This window comes from Anastrepha obliqua, chromosome 3, assembly GCF_027943255.1.
Source record: "Anastrepha obliqua isolate idAnaObli1 chromosome 3, idAnaObli1_1.0, whole genome shotgun sequence".
NCBI lineage: Eukaryota > Metazoa > Arthropoda > Insecta > Diptera > Tephritidae > Anastrepha > Anastrepha obliqua.
The window spans coordinates 30,642,887-30,667,254 of NC_072894.1; the positions used below are offsets into that span (position 1 = coordinate 30,642,887).

At 34.9% G+C, this 24,368-nt stretch overlaps 1 protein-coding gene across 2 annotated transcripts in view; it reads right to left on the bottom strand.

Moving 5' to 3' along the window:
- Window positions 1-11,120, bottom strand: part of LOC129241835 (uncharacterized) — a 59,051-nt gene extending 47,931 nt beyond the window's left edge. Inside the window, exon 1 of one of the 2 annotated variants that reach the window (XM_054878358.1) lies at window positions 10,954-11,120. The gene's annotated coding sequence lies outside the window, so the exon portion shown is untranslated. Of the gene's footprint in view, window positions 1-10,576 lie in introns of both variants that reach the window. The other variant, XM_054878357.1, reaches the window with a different exon arrangement.
- Between the last annotated feature and the right edge of the window lie 13,248 nt (window positions 11,121-24,368).

Consider the following 24,368-nt stretch of genomic DNA (forward strand, 5'->3'; position numbering starts at 1 on the left):
ACTCCTTAAACCATCCGAAACCATCACAGGCGATCGTTACCGACTGCAGCTAATGCGTTTGAATTGAGCTCTCAAAGAAAAGCGGCCGGAATGGGACGGTAGACATGACAAACTGATTTTGCTGCATGACAACGCCAGGCCACACGTTGCTAAATCGGTCCACAAAAATATTTAGAAAGACTGAATTGGGCAATCTTGTCCGACCCGCCGTATTCCCCAGACATTGCACGTTCGGACTACCATCTGTTCTGATCGCAAACTGGCTCCATGAATGGATCAAGTCAAAATAACTCGATTGTTTCGCCAGCGGAATCCGTAGGCTGCCTGAAAAATGCAGTAAAGTTGTAGCTTCTAATGGCACATACTTCAAATAATATGATTTAATTTTTAATTATTTAAATAATTCGTAACTTAGTCAAAGAAAGGACGGAAACTTATTCCCGTACCCAATATTAATATGTATTATTATTATAAGATTAAATTTGTGCCACCTTGTATAAACAATAAACTCGTTTTTCTATGGTTCTACTATCATTTATATACGAAAATCATAGTAGATAAGCATAAAAAATATTGCAGTTTAGTTCTGTGTGACCACTTTTGAATTAGTGAGAAACTAGTCTCTAACAGCCTAGTTCGCATATGACACACTCGAACAAAATTTGTTTAAATATTAGAGTCCACGTTTTCCTGCAGGGCTTAGCTTACAAATAAAAAAAATGATATACATACATACATACATAGTGTTATTGTAGTGTATGTATGTATGTAAGTATGTAAGTGAGCATTTCCGTGCCTCGCTTGTTTGGAAGGTGAGCCGAAGCATGCTACAGCCGCTCTAGCAAGTGTCCACAACCACTACGCAAACGCTTTATATCGCACATTTATAGCGATATATCTACATTTGAGTATTTGTGTATAAACTTTGTGTTGGAATGCAGTGCCTGCATCAAACGGCGAGTGGTCCAAGCATGCGATGTATTTTTGGATATATTGCGAAAGTGTTAGCGCTGCATACGATAAATTGTGTATCAATTAATAGATTCGAAATATTTTGAATTTTCAAAACCTAAATGTAAATATTTAACGAAGTCAAATCAAAATTAAATGACATCATTAATACCAGCAGCGTAAATTAAATTACTTGGTGGGATGTGCATATGTGTGCGCATACACGTGTTACTATGTAGGCGTGTGGATTCTTGCGGTTAGGCCACTGCCAGCGGGTGGGCCATTGCCACACGTTGCTGCCAGGAGACCTTTCATAATGCCTGTTGCTGAGCACCAGCTCGATGGAATATGCAAAATATTCTGAACTTTGTTTTATTTTCTGTCATTTTTGTATCGCAGATGAAACCACTCACACTCATATGCGTATTTTTTTAGGAATATGAATAAAACTTGTTCCCTTACTGCGACCTGATTGAGTATGCTTGAGTGTATTTCTCCGCATTTTCTCCAATTTGTTAAATACTGTATGTACATCTACATATTATAGAAATTCAATCATCATATTCATGAGCAAAAAAAAATTAATTTTCACGGCACTGCATTTATATGTAAATAACTCAAGCTACTATTAGTCATGCTTTGAGCTATTATTCATAGCCAAGTGAATGTCTGGCAATTTTCCAAAAAAAAATGTATTCCAATAATAACAGCAAATAAAGGAAATACCATATTTTTTGGGAATCAACTGGTTCAATTGAAATTTTTTAAACAGAGTCTCGAATTTATTAAATCTTTATCGAGATACACGCATTTACCCAAAAGTGGCCCTTCCAATTTTTCATTTCATATTTCACTTGCGTTGGATTATGATTTGTACCAAATATGAGTTTTTGCTGTATAACAGTGATATCACGTATGCTTGGTGAGTTTCGCAAAAATATAATAATATAATTTTTTCTCGAGTCATAGCTTGAAACTTAGTTTTAACATATAAAAAGAGGGCGTGGTTTTTATACGATCTTAATAATTGTTTAGCCCTAGGAAGTGTGGCTAGCGGAAATGTTACAGGAAATTTTGGATGAGCTCGTTTACTGGTTCATTTATGGGGTTAGGGGTCCTCAGAGGCCTGAAAAAATTAGGATTTTCAATAATTTTTTTTTCTAGTCAATTGCTTTACAAAAATAAAAATATAGCGTTAATACATCATGCTTCGACTTGACTTTAGCAAAATTTCAAAAAAAAAAATTAATAATTGTAAAAGTTATCGCTGTTTGTGTGGAGTCCGTTTCTCCAGAGGTCCCTTGCGGTGATCAGCACAAGCCCTTGGAGATGCATCTAAAATCAATCGGACAAGAGAAATCAGTTTTATTAATCGATAGTCTTGTGCCTGATCGAAGCTGTTTTTGTTTTTTTGTTTTCATTTGATCAGGCACGAATTTTTTATGTTATTATACTTTAAGAAAATGCAAAAAATAAATCCAATTTTTCGAAAATTCTGACTACCTCTAACCCTTTACTTGAGTTTGATAGCTCCTAATGTTTCTAGGAGCACACTATAAATAATGCGGTAGGGCTAAACGACTTTTGAAAAATTTATTAAGCCCTGTGGCTCGGAGACTCTTAAATAGAGTCGCTCTTATGTGAAGAGCTTGCTGATGCATGTTGTGCATTGCATGATTATAGTATGCACCCAGTTTAAGCTTTAAATTTACCACTAAGCCCTTTGAGAGATGTAGCGATCAGCTCGGCAAAAAAATGATAAATAAAGGCGCAACTTGCTGCATACTTATAGGCGAGACTGTACTGCAAACTTACGGGCCCTACAGTTGTTAAGGGGTTATATACAGTTAGAATTTTCAAAAAATCGATTTTTTTTATTTTTTTTCTTAATGTATATGTACATATGTATTTAAGAATATATAAATATATGTATATAATTGGCGCGTACACCCTTTTTGGGTGTTTGGCCGAGGTCCTCCTCCTATTTGTGGTGTGCGTCTTGATGTTGTTCCATGTGATGTTGTTGGAAGGTCCTACAGTTTTAAGCCGATTCCGAACGGCAGATTTTTTTTATGAGAAGCTTTTTCATGACAGAAATACACTCGGAGGTTTTCCATTGCCTGCCGAGGGACGACCACTATTAGAAAAATGTTTTTCTTAATTTTGGTTTTTCACCGAGATTCGAACCTACGTTCTCTCTGTGAATTCCGAATGGTAGTCACGCACCAACCCATTCGGCTACGGCAGCCGGTGAATATTTTCGAAGTTACACGCAAATTTAAAAAGGCGTGCTTCTCAAACTTTAAACGCGTTTTCCTCAAAATGGTGTTTTCAAAGTCGGTGACCAACATTACTCGAATACGGCTAAACCGATTAGTCCCAAATTTTATATATATTTTTTAGTAATTAATAGAAGATTTTTTCTCACCGATAAAAAATTTTTTTTAAAAACATTTTAAGGCTGAAATTTTGAAAAATTTTTTTTTGCTTATTCCTTCGATAAATTACTAGATTTAACATAACTTTAACGAAATCTGTTTCATTTTTTAATTTTAGAGGATCCAGTTCAGAGATATAGTGGTCGCCGCAAAACCTCTTTTTTAAGCAGAGCTCCCGAAGATTAGCTGTAGCTCCTTTTCAAATAAATATTTTTACTAATTCTAAGTCTTAAAATATATGTAGTTGAAAGATAACATTATATGTGAACAAATTTTAAGATCAATAAATTGAAAAGTTTTTTTTCAGAAAAAAATCTGCTTTTTTTCGGCCTTCTAACTGTATATAGCCCCTTAAAGGGGAGCTGCACATCTTATTTCGCAAGAAGATCAGATGGAGCTTGATTTCTTCATTTCAAAAATGCTATGGCCCCAGTATAATATACGCAGGACGCAAATAGTTCTGAGGACTCCACGCCATTCGTGGCTGTGTATACCAGTTGATCCATTGGTTGATCGGCACACAAGTGAAAAAGCTAGGTTTACCATTTAACCCTCATTGTAGAGGCTGTGGTGACCTTTCAAGAGAAGTAGACAATTGAGCATTTTCTCTGTAAATGTCGGGGTTTGGCAACCAGACGATTAAGGTCACTAGGTGCTCCTTTCTTCGACAGCCTAGAACAGTCCTCCAAACTCATCCCATCAATCCCTCATCCCTCATAAATCCCATCAACCTTCTTCGTTACATCAACAGCTCGAGTTTGATGTAGATATTTGTTCGTTGAAGATCTCAAGTTACTCTCGTACTTACACAATTTCACCTACCTATCTACATGCGGAAAAGAAATTATGTGGAAGTCGCTTAAACATTAATATTTGTGTCGAACGTAAATGATGTTCCCCACATCACTCTGTAGGTTGGTATTGAAAATTTGTGAAATCGGTCAATTGGTCGCCATAACCACGTCTCCCCTATAATGGTAATTTTCAAAACAGGAAGAACGTGATATCTCTGTAGCGTATGCTCGTGTATCCACGTTGTTGTTGTTGTTGCAGTAACTTTGCCCTGTCAGTGTAGTGTAATCACCGGTCGTCTTCGTTTAGCTCATCTAACGGAAGGCCCAGGAAACTTCCGGTTTCGATAGGTTGGGTTCATAGGGAGAAGGGTGTTGAGTGAGTGGGCTTGATGGGGCATGTTAAAAGGTGGTTAATGCCGTGCGGGGTGCCTTCACATGCCGGGCGTATGTTTAGTATGTCGGGGTCGATTCTGGATAGGTAGGTGTTTAACCTGCTACAGTATCCAGAACGTAATTGTGCCAAGGTTACGCGGAGCTCTCGGGGAAGTTGGAGCTCTTCGTCTGCAATGGGTGGTGGTTGAACTGTGATGACGGCTTTCGGGGGTCGGGAGCTTAAGAAGATGGTAAGAGTCTCCCGATGAATGGCCTTAATTTTCTGTCTGTACACTGTCCGATCCAATAATTGTCGGTCTGTTTTGCCCTGGATCTCGCCCGCGTAGTTGAGGAGGTGGCTCCTGACATGCTTGGGAGGTGGTTCAGGCTCAAGCAGGTGTTGACAAATAATATGGGAAATTATACCAAATACATGTAAAATTCAAATTTAAACTTTTGAATGGCCAAAAAATCATTGTAATCATTATAAAAATGAATCTCCTCCTTCGGTTGGGACATAAAATGATGTACTTATATTTAAATTTCGGTCCGTTAATAGTATTGTAGGCGCCCGTCGTAGCCGAATGGGTTCGCGTGTGATTATCATTCGGAAGACGTAGTTTCGAAATTCGGGATAGTAAAGGATTTCATTTTTTTTTGCCAGTATTTGGCTGGCAGCAGCCTGTTTGAACAAATGGCATAAATATGTTTCGGCTTAGTATGTACTATCATTCTGTTATAATTATTTTTATAACAATATATTGATGGGAGAAATTCGGTAAAATAAATTTAATTTTAGAAATGCTTGGCGGGTCGCATAAAAATGTTTAAAGGGCCGCAAGCGACCCGCGGGCCACGTGTTGCTCATCCCTGGGTTAAACAATTTGAAGTGAATTCCTTGATCACATAAAAATATTTCAATATGATACAAATTATTTAGTTAAATCGTCAAAACTGCTCTCTCACATAAGTTTAGAAGATAATTTCAAATAATTGTTAATGTGTAAATTTCGAATTGTTTTTTGGTATTAAGTATTTAAAAAAGAAAGTAAGGGAACAAAACATAAAAGAACAAGAAAATTTGTATTCCTTTTCATTTCGAAAATATTATGTATGTACATATTTTTCTTTAGAGCGTATGTGTTAATAGATATGTACGTATGTATGCATGCAATTGTAAAAGTATTAAAAGCATTACATTTTGCATGGAATCACCAATCAATGCATGGCAGCGTTAATAGGCAAAACAACGCACTAATTAAAAAATATTGTGAAAAAAAATATGCACATGCACACATACATATGTGTGTTTATTATTCATATTTATACTAGCACACCCAACGCATGCAGCTTTCCGTAGAAAAAAAAAACAACATATCCAATATTGCAAAACTATAGAGATCCTGCTGAGGCTACACAATTAATTTCGAGCGCCATTGTAGCCTACAACATAAACATATGAATGTATGTATGCATGCACTTAATTGAAAGCAATGAAATATATAAATATTGCCTATTACAGTACTAATAGGCTACACATGCGTAAGCGCTTGTGAGCTAGACACAAAAAGCTAGAAAAAATGTACATGCATATGTATATATATGCAGTTGAAAGTACCACATGGAAATATACAAACTTTCTTCATTCATAGTTTCTTGCAAAGTGGTGGTTGAAGAAAGAGCTCAACGAGACTGACAATGCAAACATGGTGTGTCCCACTTAATAGAGCTTTGAGTGCCAACAGCGTAGCATATCCCATGGCGCGTACTCATGTACACATACACACTACTTCAATTCAATGCATACGAATACTAAGTTTTCATCTATACTCGTACGCTTCGGTATAACTGAATTCAATATCAATGACAATGGAGGATTAACCGAATTTTCATTACAGCAAAAATTGTTGTAGTGCAAAACTGTAGAGCGAGCAAAAGTGGGTGAGTTGTAAGTAGGCTATGGCACAAATACCAATGCATACTTACATTCATCCAATCATGTGTGTATGCTTGCGATTAAGCGTTAGAGTTGCGAAATGTGCAAGTCATTTTATTGTATTGGTGTACCAATTTTCTATTCATATTTCTTGCTTCAAGACCAAAACAACGACCTTGAGGAATTTTTAAGAAACTTTTTTACAAATATTAAGTTCCTTTTCTAGGACTGCTTATCGGATCCGATATATGAAAATGTTTATAAAATGAAGGAGTAATTTTCAATTTAATTTTTATGATTATTTCTGGTAATACATCTCCCTTTCTTATTTTGCAGATAAACACATTTTTATTACCTCGGAATCAGTTCAAGTTTACTGTAAAAAATTTTCACGGCGACCGGAGTAGCCGAAAGGGTTTTTGCGTTATTAGACCCACCGTTGAAATAAAAACAATGATGGCAGTGGCATTTTAATGGCAAGTTCTTTCCGCCATGAAAAAGTTTCCACATAAAAAACCATCTGCGGCATAAAATTGTAAGCTCCCATTTGTGGAACAACATTCAGATGCATAACAAAAATTGGAGGAGCTCGGCCAAACACCCATCAAGTATATAATGTATGCTATTTTTATATATGTTTAAGTGTGTGTATATACATATACGGATATCAATGTATTTAGGTTTAAAGTGAAATAAACTATACTTGGCGAAATCTGATTTTGCTCACCAACACTAACACCCTAATAGCCTAGTCAGAAGGTGACGTTAATCGCGATTAGTGACTTAATTCAGAATTATCTCAGAAATTAAATGCAACTAATGCGGATTGACAATTAGACCTAATTCTCATAATTTAAGCGGATTGGGGAATTTTTGATAACAACTTTGTCGAAGTATAACAGTTAATAACTATTGTGAATGAAAAATAAAGAAATTGTTAAAGAAAATAACAAGAAATCCTGGGTGCAATGCTAGTTTGCACTAACACGTTCGAAATTACGTTAATTGTTTTGATACTTCGGAACAGTTTATGAAATCAGTTTTATTAATCGATAGTCTTGTGCCTGATCGAAGCTGTTTTTGTTTTTTTTGTTTTTCAAAATTAACAATATGGCGGCCTAAGGAAATATTTATCAGATTTTGGAGAAGAAAAAACCGACAAATAATTGTTCAAAAAAAAATCGAAATCATTTGATCAGGCACGAATTTTTTATGTTATTATACTTTAAGAAAATGCAAAAAATAAATCCAATTTTTCGAAAATTCTGACTACCTCTAACCCTTGACTTGAGTTTGATAGCTCCTAATGTTTCTAGGAGCACACTATAAATAATGCAGTATGGCTAAACGACTTTTGAAAAATTTATTAAGCGCTCTGGTTCGGAGACTCTTAAATAGAGTCGCTCTTATGTGAAGAGGATTGGGGAATTTTTGATAACAACTTTGTCGAAGTATAACAGTTAATAACTATTGTGAATGAAAAATAAAGAAATTGTTAAAGAAAATAACAAGAAATCCTGGGTGCAATGCTAGTTTGCACTAACACGTTCGAAATTACGTTAATTGTTTTGATACTTCGGAGCAGTTTTGGAAATAGCAATTTAAATTTTTTTTTTTTAAATAACTATTTTTTAGTATCAAGACAGCTAATACCCGTATTTGTTACCTGTGGTCCATCTTTTACTAACAAAACTATCCAGCAAACAAATGAGTTGTTCACTAATCCGCGAACTGTCTGTCACACTGCAATTTTAATCAGAATTAAGGGGACAGATACCTGTAAAATTTCGAAAAAAAAAATTTTTTTTTCATAAAATGTTAATATGTATAATCCTTTAAGAATATGTCAAAAAAAATTTAGAACATAAATTTAAGTATTTTTTATATTACAGATCGTCAACCGTGACGACTCTATTCTTTGCGTTCGAGCGCTGGGAGTATAGTTACGTTGTATTCAAACTTTAGACGCGTTTTTCTAAAAACTATATTTTTCGAAGTGGCGTACCCGATAACTCGAAAAGTTATTAAGCGATTTCCCTAAAATTTTGTACACACCTTTTTTATGATATTACTTTCTATGTGGATTTTCAAGTTTTCGAAAATTTTTCGAAAAAATAATTTTTTCGAAGCAAAAATAGTAGGGAAATTCGCTCCAAAACTCATTTTTTTAAGCATTTTATTACGCGTTTTTTTTTATTTTTGTTTAATTCATAGAAATTATGACATTTATAAACAAAAAAATGTTTGGTCTATTGTATTCAGGTTGCTGGCGCCAATGATACAATGCCCGCCGATTGAGAAGCCCCGCTACGATCTTCCTGGAAGATTTGAGTGTACATCCGCCATTTTAAATGATTAAAATAATAAAAAAAATTTTAAATTTAATAAAAAAATAAATTAAAAAAAAATGTTTATATTATTTTAATGTATAAATAAACTGTATGCCAATTTTGAAAGAAATATATTGACTTCTTCATTTTAAATAATTTTAATGAAAATCAGGGAAAATATGGCCGTTTACAGGTATCTGTGCCCTTAACTGCCCTGGTAATCCGGATTAACACCGCCACCTGCCTAAGCTACAACAAGAAAACGGTACTTAGTATTTATTTTTGATTTTTTTGATAATTTTCGTTTTTGTTTGATTTATTATTTTTATTTTTTATCTTGATTTGTTTAGCGGATGAGAACACTAAAAAACTCCCCCTCCTCAGGCCTCAAAATGCGAATCTAGTAAAAGTAATGCCACTTGAGCAACAACAACATTTACATACATGTATTTTGTTTTTGTAAAAGTGATTTTTAATGTCAGAATTTCAATGAAAATGTAAACATACAAACAAAGCAGCAACAAAGAAGCAGACTACTTTCACAATTAAAACACACAATCGCAAAATTAGCTGCTCTCCTCGGTGTCATCACCTCAAGCGAATCCTCTGACGTGCCTTATATGTATTATATTTCTATTAATTGAGTGTAATAACTGATTACTTTTATAATCTCAGCTTTTGATTCGATCAACATTTCCAATCTTAAACATTCTATTTGAAATCACTTCGTCGGCTTTTTTTTCAAGGAGCCAAATTGAGAGAAAGCGAACCGTTGGCATCTCCTTTTATACGTAGGGAAAGTCTGTTTAAGTAGAACCTTTAGGCGTCAATTTGTCAATAAAATAAATATTTGATATTCATCATTTTGCAACTAACATCTTTCACGTAATAAAGAGCTTACACCCTTCGAGCAAAAAGTGAAAATAAATATATGACCCATTGGATAAAAGTTGTGAGGGAGTATAAGTTCTTTCCATAAAAACAATCCACTCAACACTCACTTTCATAATTATAGGTTTGCTAACAAAAAAATCTCGATATTTTAGGCTGTGATATTATCCTTATGCAACAATTGAAGTGTTATCTGATAATCTTAGTGGTGATTATAGATACAGGTATTATATGCTATCTCCATACATACAAACACACACATACATACAAGTATGCATATATGCGCATATTGATTATATTTTTTTCGCTACATATTTGTCGTATTTTTTTCGCAAATCCTTTTTTATTCCACTTACATATGCATGTAGTCAGATAGTAATTCGAAAAACCTCACATACGACTCTTTCAGAATCTCAACAATTCTATATTTACATACACACATATGCAAGTATGATATATCAAAAATTATTTTTATCATACTGTTTCTTATTTTCTGCGGCTTTCAATCTACTGGCACACTTAAAAGTGAGCGTGATGACATTACCGTAGGTTCTCTAACTGGTGTTGTTTTGCTCTGGTGGCGGAGTAGGCGGACACGCAAAGTTACAATTATGTGATAGATACAAAATACAAAACAAAGTTGAACTTTCAGTGGCAGGAATTGTGTAGGGACACCATGGCAGTAGGATTTTAGCCAAAAATTAGTCATGAAAATCGATAGAATTCATTTTATTTTAAAGCATTACGCGTGTAATAAATATATTTATGTATAGATTTGTGATTCAGTAATTCCTGTTTTTGTTTTTTTTTTATCAAATGTATCATTTCATATCCTTATTCGCAAGCAATTTTCTGATTACTCACCAATTATTCGTATATAAATTCACTATTTCCGTTTCAACTTTTTTACTATTTTCATTTATGTATAAAAATCACTACACAACAAACAATTAAAATATGTTTACTTTGCCTTATTTTTTTTCTCTTTTTCGTTGTTTTTTATTTCATTTTATTATTATTATTTTTTTGTTGCTATTATTTTTCCTGTATTTTTGTTTTGCAATGCAATCACAGCACAGCAGCACTCTTTGATTATTCCTATTGCCACTTGATTTTACAGCGCGAATTTTCCGTGCGCGTATCGTCGTTATCGTTAGTGTGCGGGACGACGTGTGAAAAGTGAATACAAGAATTTATGCGTTGCTGCTGTAGTCGCTTTTGCCATTCGCCGTTCTACATACCCTCGTCTCCTTCTCCGTCAAAAAACTTTGTTTTGGCTCTTTCGTGCTCTTCCTCTTTTAGCTATGTCGTGTCTGTGGTCGTCACTGCTTGTGATTTTGAAATTGGCTCAAATAGAAAACTTGAAATTTTTCGATTGTTTATATTCACTTTTAATATTGTGAGTATGTGTGTGTTTGTGTAATGTTCTGTTTTCATTTTATTACTCGGAAAATGTGCGCATAATGGTATGTACGTATGCATACATTGATAGCATACATGCAGGCATAAAAGCCTTGTTAGGATAGGCAAAACATGACAGAGAGCGTAAGCTTCCTTACTCACGATAATTATGTTAAATGGCATGCGCAAGGCGAACAGTTAAGTTTTAGTCTCTTTAAGTGGAGTAAAGTTATGGTCGAATACCCCTTACGATTATGAGACCGATTTATTTAAAAAATTATACTCTATGACATTATAACGGTTAATCGGACAAGTTATACTCCGCCTTATAGACCTGCCACAATGGGTCCGTTGCGGCAACGCATTTCACTAGCGTGACGTGTAATACGTACGCTGGTGCCACAATGAAAGTAATGCCGCATATAAACAAAAAGAGCATATGTTCTTGTCGTGAAAGCAAATATATTTCGTAGTGTATAAACAGGTTTTTAATGCTTATTGCAGTGATAATAGGGTTTTAATAGAAATCATGGTAGTCGTAGGCGGTGGGTGCGACCATAACTTTCAGATCAAGACGCACATCCATTTTTCAGGAAAATTTGGTTAAGCCTAGATGCTTTCCATTTCAATTCAACCGGGCTATTCGGGACATGTTCTTCGATTTTGATGTAACTCAAATATGTTGCTCTCTGGTCAAAATGATGAGACACGTATTTTTTTGTTCGCCCGAAAAAAATTTTTTTCAAGAGTTATCGGCAATTTTGTTTTTCGGCTCAAAATCGATTTTTTTTAATTATATAAGAGCATTTTTTTTAAATGCCCATAACTTAATCAAAAATGAACCGATTTTAATAATTCTGGGTTCAAAATGATCGTCATTACTTACACGAGCGACTTCATGTAGAAACAATTGCAAAAAGGTAGTTGAAAATTTTTTATTTAGCAAAAAAGAAAAAAAATTGAAATTTTTTCGAAAATCAATATTTCAAAAAATGTATTTTTGTTTTTTTATAACTTTTTCCAAATCAAGAGGACACCTCAAACTTCAATTGAGCTGAATGCCCAGTAGTTAAAAAGAGTTGTTTTTGAGTAATGAATTTTTGAGTAAAAAACCTGTTTCGCATTTTTAGTTTTTTGGAAAATAAAAAAATTTCAACTACCTTTTTGCAATTGTTTCTACATGAACTCATTCGTGTAAGTAATGACGGTCATTTTGAACCCAGAATCATTAAAATCGGTTCATTTTCGACTAAGTTATGAGCATTAAAAAAAATAATTCTTATATAATGAAAAAAAAATCGATTTTGAGCCGAAAAACAAAATTGACTATAACTCTTGAAAAAAAAAATGTTCGGGCGAACAAAAAAATACGTGTCTCATTATTTTCACCAGAGAGCAACATATTTGAGTTACATCGAAATCGAAGAACATGACCCGAATAGCCCGGTTGAATTGAAATGGAAAGCATCCCTAGTCTTTTCTCTACTCTTTCAAGCTTTTATCGAAAAGATAAAGGTGCAATTGAATTTACTCAATCAGTTGATTTTCTACTTTTTTTTTGCTTTTCATTTGACTTAATAGAAAAAGCAACCGATCTAAATTTGTGCGGTACAAAATTACAGTTGTCTTTGCGCCTGATTGGCCGTACGGCAAAAGTAGGTAGTTTCCAACTTTTGTGCATTCCGGCATATCGTACGGCGCGTATGTGACTCTTACTACATAGAAACACATATAGTCCAGAATGGAGGCACGGAGATCAGTAGGAAAGCACTAGCAACCTGGAATCCACAGGGTCAGCGGAACCGAGGCAGATCTGGGGTCTCATGGCGTCGTTGCATCGAAAGTGAAATAAAAGCTGTGAACAAAAACCTGACGTGGCAACAAGTAAAAGCAAAAGCAGGGAACAGAACAGAGTCGAAAAATTGTGCTTTGGCCCTATGTCTTAGCTCAAATTCCTTTTCAAGTTTTCGAACAAATCTTTCAGGTCATTTCAAACTCAGAAACTTCGTTAATTCTGGAATAATTTTTCGCGCATTTATTGTTTAGCATGGAAAGAGGTTGTGAATTCATTGCTCCATATGGTTCATTCACTATGTTTTTCTTGACTGTACTTTCGTTTTAAGCCACATTAGAATATAAGCATGTGGATGTCCTCTCTACTGCCATTCACTCGCATGCATCCAGTAGTGAATTTCATCACCTATCAGGATCAAATCTATTTATTTTCGTTTTGGTACCAAACCATTCTATGTTATGAATATGAATGAAAAATCTCGACAACAGCGCCACAAAAGCGATTACAGGAATTAAACCATTCTATGTTATGTATATGAATCGGTTTGATTCATAAATACAGATATTTTCAATAATGCGATTGAATCGGCATCTAATTTACTATCCCTATGTGCTTTCCCCCGGTCGCCGTAGCCGAATGGATTGGTGCGTGATTACCATTGGGAATTCAGAGAGAACGTAGGTTAGAATAGCGTAGGTTCTTCAAAAATGAAGAAAAGTTTTTTCTAATAGCAATCACCCCTCGGCAGACAATGGCAAGCCTCCTCATAAAAAACCATTAGCCGTTCGGAAGCAAGAAATCGTGTAAGAAATCCTTTACTTCTAGTTTAATAAATACATAAATACTAGGTTGGTCAAGAAGTTTTTAAGTTCCATAAGCAAAATACAATTTTGTGCTTTGAAATATACTTTATTATTCAGTATAGTCTTTCTGAACATTAATACACCTGTTTTTAACGAGATTCCAATTTATGAATTCCATCGCTAAAATGAGAATTTGGGAGAGGGTGCAAAATACGCTCCACAGCTGTTATGACCTCTGCTTCTTGATACCCAATATTTCAGTCAAAAAACTGCTTGCACTGCCCAATGAGATGCTTAGGTCTTCGGCTAAATCCCTTTTAGTCACTTGACGATTTTCCAATACGATACCCTGTATTACCCCTACGATTTCTGGTGTTGTTGCTTGTTGTGGACGTCCTTTACGGTAATCGTCTTCACGGCTTGTACGACTACATTTAAATACAACAACCCATCTTTCTACTGTACTAATTGATGACGAAAATGCCTAGTAAACTTTCAACAACCATTCATAAATTTCCTTTGCTTTTAAATCTTCCAAAAATAAAAATTCAAATAGTGTACGATACTTGATTTCTTCCAGCTTCATCTTCCCCGCCTTTGGACGGAAGCTGATTTTATTGCGTGTTGAAATGCTGAGGTCAGCTTAAAAATGGTTGGCTCTGAATTCAAGCTTGGACTCTGAATTAATAATCAACATTGTCCATAGGATCAGATAACTCGGAGTTCACACAGTTACTCGATGGGGGTTTGTACCCTGAAAAGCGATAAATAACTTTTTCTATTTATTATATTTTAGTTAAAATAGGTCCAAATAAAAAAAATTCTTCTTGAATACCATATACATATACCCTTATGTAGGTGGCCTATTTTTATTAAAAATATTCGCATTTAATCACTGCTGCTTGTTGAGACGTCATCACTGCCACCACCCTCTACATCGTTTTCTATTTCGCTTTCATCAGTGCCTTCGACGCTGTTGCTGGAACCAATGGAGCTGCAATAAAATGCATAGCCAGAAAGTTGACCAGTCGGCTTATTTTATGACTTCTGTGCCATGCAGTTAAAGGCATGTTTTTCGTTTGATACTTGTCCACAAATATCTTACAAACCCTTTCATACCTTTCCATCATTTGAATTTCCGAATTCTGGCTCTGATCAGTAAATATTTTCAATGATTTTTTATTAGTCTTGAGGTTCAGAAATGGAATACCCAGGAGGCAAAAATCAACATTTTCGACACCTGCTCTTCTTTGCTTTTCATTGAGGTGAAAAAGCTCCCGAAGCAGCCCGGGACTTTTGAGACGTGTATGGAGAAGGTGTCATAGGCACGTCACAGAAATGGTTTGCAAAATTCACAAATAGCGACTTTGACGCCGATAACACGCCTCGCAGCGGATAGTCTAAGAACTCATGACCAAAAAACCCAACATATTTTATACCACTTGAAATTTTGTGTGAGATTAGTTTTTTAATACTAGAATCGATATCCCGCGGGCTGGCTGCTCAATAGCGGTCTTAATTATGGGTTTTTATTTTTTAAAATTGTTAATAAAAAACATTTTCCCAACATATTTTATACCACTTGAAATTTTAACAGAACTTCATTTACGGTCTGTATAAAATGAAACGATGGTTGCCAGCCCATTCTCATGGTCCCAAAGTACTGCCAGCCCATGTTGAAAGTGCGTTGATGGAAGCACAAGTCAACATATTTTATACCGGCTGTCTTTTTTACACGACATTGGCAATACAATAAATTGATGAAATCTGTAGAGCCAGCCCATTCTGATGGTCCCATCACATGGAAAATTTGGAAAATTTCATTCATTTCATTCATTCATGAGTGCGAGCGAGACCGACTTACGTGAATGTGGGCGCGCGAGAGAGAGCGTATATCGTTTATATCGTTTATATACTGTCTGTCGCGCGCGCTGGCTCTACTTTTTTACTAGGAATTTTGAATGGTGATTCATAATAGTCTAAGAGCTCATGACCAAAAAACCCAACATATTATTTAAGACCGCTATTGAGCAGCCAGCCCCCGGATATCGATTCGAGTATTAAAAAACTAATCTCACACAAAATTTCAAGAAGTATAAAATATGTTGGGTTTTTTGGTCATGAGCTCTCCGTCTATAAGTCGCCATCTGCCTGCAATACAATACGGGCGGTATTCAAGGACAACAGTGTCCGGACCCAAAGTACGACGTCAGGTATAGTTAGTTCTTTCCACAGTGTTGGCTAGTAAAGACGTAAATTTTAACTCTTCGTTCGATTTTCTTACTTGTTATTTAAAATGGAATCTTCCATCAAGTGCGTTTTTTGTAACAGTAAAAGAACAAATGATAAACTCGTTGCTTTTACCGTGCATACGTTAAAAAAGTGCCGGGAAGTGTTGGACATTCGGAAAAAATTTAATTTAAAATATAAAGATGTTATTTTACCAGCATCAGAATGTAATGACGGCTATCATATAAAATGCCATAAAATGTTCTTAGCAGTCATGAAAAAGTATTATGAAAAAAAGGCAGTTACATCATCGGATATTTCAGTTCAAACAGGTATGAAAATATTTATTTTACTGTAATAAGGGAAGGAATATAATACTAGTTCCGATTATAATTTTTTTTGTATTCAAATATATTTTCACAGATGAACCGACACCAAGCACTTCATCTGCTCACGAAATAGAACAAACACATCAGGAAGGTCAATCTGCCATACAAGAACCTTCAGGTGAAAAATTAACGGAGGCAGCATTAAGTGTGGAGCAGGATATTTGTGCGTTTTGTAATAAAAAATATAAAAAATCCAAAGGACGTCAGGCACCACTTGTCAGAGGAGAAAAAAAAAATCTCATTGAAGCCTTGGCAGAATATTTGGATGTTGTGAAAGATAGTGAATTTTTTAAGTCACTTTCGAACGAGCCTCCGCACTTATTTTATCACAAAATCTGTCGGGTTGAATATTTTAATAAATTTAAAAGCAATCCAACTGCAGACACAAAATTTAATCTGAATCGGGAACTACACAAGGAAGCTGATGATGAAATTGATCAGTTCATCCAAAAAAACATCATTGCTCGTGGCAGTTGTTTCTTTTTAATATCTCTGGGTGAAATATACGATGATATATTGAAGAAATTGTACGAAGACCGTGGCTATAGTTATGATGGTTCATGCAACCTTCAACATTTGCTGAATAAAATTCTTGATAAATTCAGTGATGAAATTAAAGTCTCAGCTTTCAGAAATAAAAACGTAATTTTACCGAAAAATAAATTCATAGATGATGGCCTTTTTTCGCTGTTACAAGAAGATGAAATACTCCAAAAAGCAGCATTCATTTTACGAAGAAGAATTTTAAATATTGAAAAGAAGCCTTTATCCTCGAATGTAAAGTTGAATGAATTGCTGGCTGGAGAATGGAGAACTTCTTTCTTTTAATTGGTTTGATGGCGACCAATTCCCTCAATCAGTTCTTGGAGCTGTCATAGAAACTTCTTCAACGAATGACAACATTGAATCAGGTATAGTATTTTACGCCTTCATTCATAGTCCGAAATATTGCAACTATCAGGTATTTTGATTGACGGTATGATTTTCTTTCAGATGCTGAAGCTGAAGAAATAGAAAATGACTATTTCAGTTCAGACTCGGAATCAATTTCTGACATCGAAAATTAAAAATTTAATTTTGTTTTTTTTTCTATTCATGTAATAAATTAAATAAATAAATAAAGGAATAATAAATTAGAAATAAAAACTTTTTTAAGAAAAGGAAAAAAAAATTCCATTCTCTAATTTTTTGATGAACAAACCTTTCATCCTTCCCATTTTTGCAAGACTGTACGGAGAGACAGAATATAAACGATATACGCTCTCTCTCGCGCGCCCACATTCACGTAAGTCGGTCTCGCTCGCACTCATGAATGAATGAAATGAATGAAATTTTCCAAATTTTCCATGTGATGGGACCATCAGAATGGGCTGGCTCTACAGATTTCATCAATTTATTGTATTGCCAATGTCGTGTAAAAAAGACAGCCGGTATAAAATATGTTGACTTGTGCTTCCATCAACGCACTTTCAACATGGGCTGGCAGTACTTTGGGACCATGAGAATGGGCTGGCAACCATCGTTTCATTTTATACAGACCGTAAATGAAGTTCTGTTAAAATTTCAAGTGGTATAAAATATGTTGGGAAAATGTTTTTTATTAACAATTTTAAAAAATAAAAACCCATAATTAAGACCGCTATTGAGCAGCCAGCCCGCGGGATATCGATTCTAGTATTAAAAAACTAATCTCACACAAAATTTCAAGTGGTATAAAATATGTTGGGTTTTTTGGTCATGAGCTCTCCGTCTAGGAAGGCCTGAATTCGATGAAGAATGTCTCAAATCACTTTTGAAGGAGAACGGTCGCCAAACCAGTCGTGAATTGGCGAAAAAAATTAGCTGCGATCATAAAACGATTCTCAATCAGCTTCATTCAATGAAAATTATCCAAAAATTGGGAGCCTGAATGTCTCATGAGCTAAACGGAAAAAAAAGAAAGTCGCTTTTAAATTTCTTCTCAGCATCTCGCCCACCATCGAGCAACACTCGGTCATAAACAGCGCTTTTTGTACCGAATCGTCACTGGCGATGAGAAATGGTGAGCTTCATCCAAAGAAAAGCATTATATATCGCACCCTAAATACAAAAGGGTCACAACTCAAAATGTTCCTTCTGCTCAAATATGAACGAGACGTTATCAATAAAACGGTCCGCGAATGACATATGGCAAAAATAAATTTTTTGTTTTTTGGTAGAACTGTTATAAGCTTGCATGGCAAATTTCAGCGTGATATGTCACATAGTTTGTTTTCTGTGCTACTGTAAGCAACTCAAGCTCGAGTGTGGAAAATTTTGAGTTGTGACCCTTTTGTATTTAGGGTGCGATATGTTTCTTGGGACTGGGAGGACATGGTACACTGGGAATTACTCGAAAAGAATGTCACGGTCATCAAGGAGCTCTACATTACCCAGCTACACCACATGAATGTGGTTATTCTACTGAAAACACCTGATCGACATGGTCAAACCATACTCCGTATTCTCTGGACCTTGTACCGACCGATTATCATCTTTTCCGGCGAATATATAATTGATTAATTTATCTATATATTTATTGTTTTTTATTTAAATAAAAGTCTTCGGTAAAAACGCTACGAACTTACTCCCCAACCTAATAATAAAATGTTGTACCTGCATGCTCTAGCAATTCTTTACTTTTTTTCTAAAACAACTTTCGTGCACAAATTCCGCTCTTATCAATCATTTTCCCCCTGCCAGTTTATCAGCCAAATGAAGCAAACATTCGAAAATCTAATCCCACCGAACAGAGTTGACAACCCAAATTGAAGACTTTCGACTTTGACTTCCTTCTTAATCTTTGCATCTATAGAATAAAACTCTTACATATAGAATTTAGTTTAAGTACAAGAGATAAATCATTTGTGTGAATGATGATTCAGTAAGTGCATTGCACATCTTGCCGCCTATTGTGGTTAGCCTAAGTTTGTGGCTCATTTCAATGAATTTACTATATCTCCGCATTGGAGAGTAGATTTGATAAGGCGAGATGAGGTAGATGACAAAATCTTATTAAAGCTGGGCGAGGGTTTTCTCAAAGACCTTTAGATCCAGCATCTAATTTTAAAGGATCAAAAGAGGAAATTAATATCGATGATTCGTCCACATTCACAACTGAAACTCCTTCGAAACCCCATTCTGTACATTAAAAGATTTTTTTAGAAAATCAAGGACAATTTTTTCATGGAACTAAATAACTTTATTTTGTAATGTATTGCCCATTTTGTCAATGACCTTTTACCATCTTTCAGGCAGCATCACAATCACACGTTCATACGTCTTCTGGTTTTATTAGCAATCAACTGAATAAGGTACGATTTGACATCATCACCATTATTGAAATTTTTACCATTCAAGGAGTGTGGCCTTGCAATGTCATGATGGAATACAATACTTTTTCGATTCGGAAATGTTACCATGCTTTCTTCATATATTTTAACTAGATGTGACACTAGTTCTGGTGATTATTGCGTGGTATTTTACCACTGTTTTACCCTAGACCCGCTTTTCGCAGGTAATTATTATACATTAATAGTTGCGTTCGATAACATAAAAAATTTTAGAAGTTATTGCTAATTTTTTCGAGTAGGCTTTCGTTAATGCCAAAACATCCGTCCATCAAAAATTGAGAGAGCAAATTGGGAGTTGGATGCAAGAGGGACGTTAATTTTTTGCTGGAGAAATTTTTGGCCAGCAAAAATTGTGCATAAACAATTGATAAACAAACTAATGTTTTGGTGAATCTGGTATTTCGTATACTTCAGCCCTTGCACCGTCTTGAAATTTGCAGTTTGTAGTCAAGAACTATAAAATGAAAATTTAACAACTAGAACGTGACCATATAGAGTAAATGTATGGTAATTTTTTTAGACAAATTAACAACTTTTACACAATCTCAGCTGTAATCTCTGCTTCTATAGGTTTTTGCAAGTGAGAGCAAATTTTGCGTTCGTTAACTTTTATGCTTTTTCTGCTTTTTGGGAGAGGATTTTCGCTCAAACTGCATTTATATATGCCATGATTAGCAATAAATCCACAAAAATTAATCTTCCCGTTCACATATGGCAGATTAGCTGCAAAACTGACAATCAGCTGTCAAGCTTGTTTTGAAAAGTTTTTCTTAATAGAAATTGGTTTGGTAGAATATTTTTTGGTTTTTTGTTTGTTTAATTATTACTAAAAGAGTGAAGAAGAGCCAAATAGAAGCAATAGTTAACTTAATTGCGCTATTTGCTGTTGGTAATAGACAGTTGGAGAAAATCTGTAAACGACGTATACTAAGGTTGCAAAAAATTATGGCAGCAATACGTATTCGAAATTCGATATTACATTTTATAATAATGAATAACTGGCTATCGCGCCTATAAACACAGTATTTTTTCTGGAATATGACTGCATAATTAATAAAATCTAACAAATATTTTATTAGAATTATGCCTAAAAGCCTTTTTTCTTTGTTGGCATTCATTTAGTTTGGTTCTTACTTTAACGTTTCTTCTTGCATTTATAAAAATAACTATCGATAGCACAAAAAACACAGGGTTGTACATCAAAAAGTATATATTTAATCTGAGATTATTTCATAATTCTCGGGAGAGAAATTATGTAAGGGTAATCTCCCTTTTTAATTACGGATTGGGAGTTAAGTTCGAAAAAAGGATAATCTAGTGATAAGTGAACGTATTATTACGCCCTTGATTTAGTGATGCCTAATTTTGTTATCGAACACACATACACAGCATAACTAACAGCTTTCTTATACTCAATAGGTTTTATTACATATTTTTCTATGTCCTATATCAAAGCACATTAAACAGGTAGCAGCAGCAGGGTTGCAATTTTTATTTTGTTTCTATTTATTTTTTACATGACCAAGGCTACTACTACTAATTTGATTCGTTGATATTTCCACTAAATTTGATTCGTAATCACAAGAAAAAATCTTCTTGTCTCAACATGACAGTTTTCAAAACCTGTTTACTTTGACTTTTCGACCTTTACTAAGAACTCTAGTTCTAGTTCCCCCAAAAACTTAACACTTAACACTCGGAGGTTTGCCATTTCCTGCCGAGGGGCGACCGCTATTAGAACAAACTTTTTCTTAATTTTGATCTCTCACCGAGATTCGAACTAACGTTCTCTCTCTGAATTCCGAATGGTAGTCACGCACCAAGCCATTGGGCCACGACGACCGCTTAATTGTATACTTAATTTAAAAAATCTCCTAATTTATTTAAATACATAGTTATACTTTTTTTTTATTTAAAGTCACCTGTACAAAAATTCCGTAGGCCTTTCTCTCAAATCCACTCAGATAATGCATTTTTGTTTTGCACCATATACAGAGATTTTTGAACGTATGTTAGTAAACAATTTTACTTTCGCTTTGCTCTCAGAGCTTTGTTACCAACAATGAGAGCTAGAGAAACATAACACCACCAAAGCGGCACATAATAAACAGGCAAAGGGTAGTTTTCGCGCATCTCCCGCACACCATATACACACATGTATGACTGTGCACTACGGCGTACCTGAACGAACTTTATTTGCTACAACACGGCATCTTTGAGTGAGGTAGGGAAAGTGGATTCGAAAGTTTTGCTGTTTTAGTATTTTGAAATAAATTAGTGTGGACTTAAGGAGTTAGGGGTAGTAAGAATTTTCAAAACATTGGATTTTTTTGCATTTTCTCAAAGTATAAAATCTTAAAAATATTGTGTGAAAACCACTTCGTAGATTTCAATAAAATGTATACCGCTTTTAAAAATTAGTGCCCGATCGAAGGAATTTTTTTCCAAAACTTTCGATTTTTTTTCAACAATTAATTGTCAGTTTTTTCTCAAAAGTCTGAAAAATATAAAAATATTTCCTGAGGCCGCCATATTGTGAATTCAAAAAAAAAAACAAAAAAACAGCTTCGATCAGGCATAAGATTATCTATTAATAAAACTAATTTCTCTTGTCCGATTGATTTTAGATGAATCTCCAATGACTTGTGATGATCACCGCAAGGGACTTCTGGAGAATCGGGCTACACAAAACTGAATTGAGTAAAAAAAATATTTTTTCAAAAGTCAAGGGATATAAATTTTGTAACAAAACAGGTAGATTAAATAAAAGCTATATTCGTTCTCACGACAGTCGGTTCTATGTAACCGGAACGTCCCGGATTTACATCCGGCCACGGACTGTTACATCGGCAGTATTTCCCGTATGTGGGGAATGTTTATGCTGTTAGAACAACAACAAAAATTGCGTATGTATTTCTTTCCTCGTCACACATACAGTGGTGGCCTTATAATTAGAAACGAGATAGCAGCATTTGATTTTACTAATGCAATTTTAAAATTTATTTCGCCACATCATTTTTTTTATTAGAAATAATACAAAAACAAGTAGTCTTTCAGTTTAACATAAAAAATGTTCACCATTACTACAATCCTAAAAAAAAAAAATTAACTTAATACTAAACACAAATTCATCTTGGTCAAATAATTAGAAACGACAAGGAAAACTTAAAAATATCTTCAAAAAGTTCAACAAATTTAGCATAATTTTAATATTTTGTGGGATAACCCTTATTTTTTATAACATTTTGCAATCTTCTCGGCAAGCTTTGTATTAAATTTTGGCATCTTTCAACAGATATGCTCTCCCACCTTCGCTGCACCAATTGAAACAATTCATTATTATTTCTCGGACTTTCGTCCTTGAGATTTCGTTTCACAATTGCCCATAAGTTCTCAATTGGGTTGAGATCAGGACTTTGCGGTGGCCAGTCCAAAACATCAATATTTTGATCCAAAAGCCAACGCTTTACTAACCGTGAAGTGTGCTTTGGATCATTGTCATGCTGGAAAATGTAGTGAACCGGCATGTTCTCAAAGGAATATGGTTCCATTACATTTTCCAGAATGCTTTTATATTGATGTTGGTCCATGATTCCGTCAATGCGCACAATTGGTCCCACGCCACGCCAAGAAAATGCTCCCCAGACCATAATAGATCCGCCACCGTGTTTCACTGTTTTTACAGTATACCTGGGGTCCAAAGCTTTGCCCGGAGGACGCCTCACATATGTTTTTCCATCAGATTGGAATAAATTGAATTTCGATTCGTCACTCCAGAGAACTCTATTCCAGAATCTTGAATCTTTTTTGAGAATTTCCTTAGAAAATCGTAACCGTTTCATAATATTTTTTTTTTACACAGACGGTTTTTTTTTGTGCGATGCACCCACGTAGTCCCGCCTCTTGTAAGCGCCTTCTTATCGTCCGAGCGGAGACTTCTACGTTTAATTGCTCTGTAACTTCGGCTTTTATATCATGCGAAGACATAAAAGGGTTGCTCTTGCTGGTCCTACAAATATGCCTATCATCCGCTGGAGTTGTTTTTCGAGGTCTAGGCTTCCTGGCTGGGGTTTCAAAGTTCCTCGTTTTTTTGTACAAATCAATTGCTCCGAATACCATTTTTTTGGAGCAGCCAAACCTTTGTGCGATAGCCGACATTGACATTTTTTCCTTTTTGTAACACTGTACAATTAGCTCCCTCAATTTCGGGGAGCATGACTTTTTCTTACCCATTCTAACAATTGAGATGAACTAAAATTAGAAAAGTTAATCTATGGACTTTTTCAGTATATTTACTTTAACACTAACTTCAAGATAAATATAGAAAATTTAAGAAAAAACTGCGCGTTTCTAATTTCGTGGCCAGCCAAGAAACACAATCAGAGAAACAATGTGAATTTTTTCAGGAATCAACCATCAAATATCAACGTGCTTTTCTAACTACAATGTTCATCGCCTATTCTAAGAATAACGGTGCTCATAATTCATAGTGCACGTCTTCCAAAAATATGCACAGTGATTTTATTTTTCTTAGCACATCGTTTCTAATTATAAGGCCACCACTGTACATATGTACGTACATACTCCATTTTATAACATTTTCCAATATGACCCTATTCTTAATCAGCACCAAAATTTAATATAAAATAAATTGTTTTTTCCGAAAAA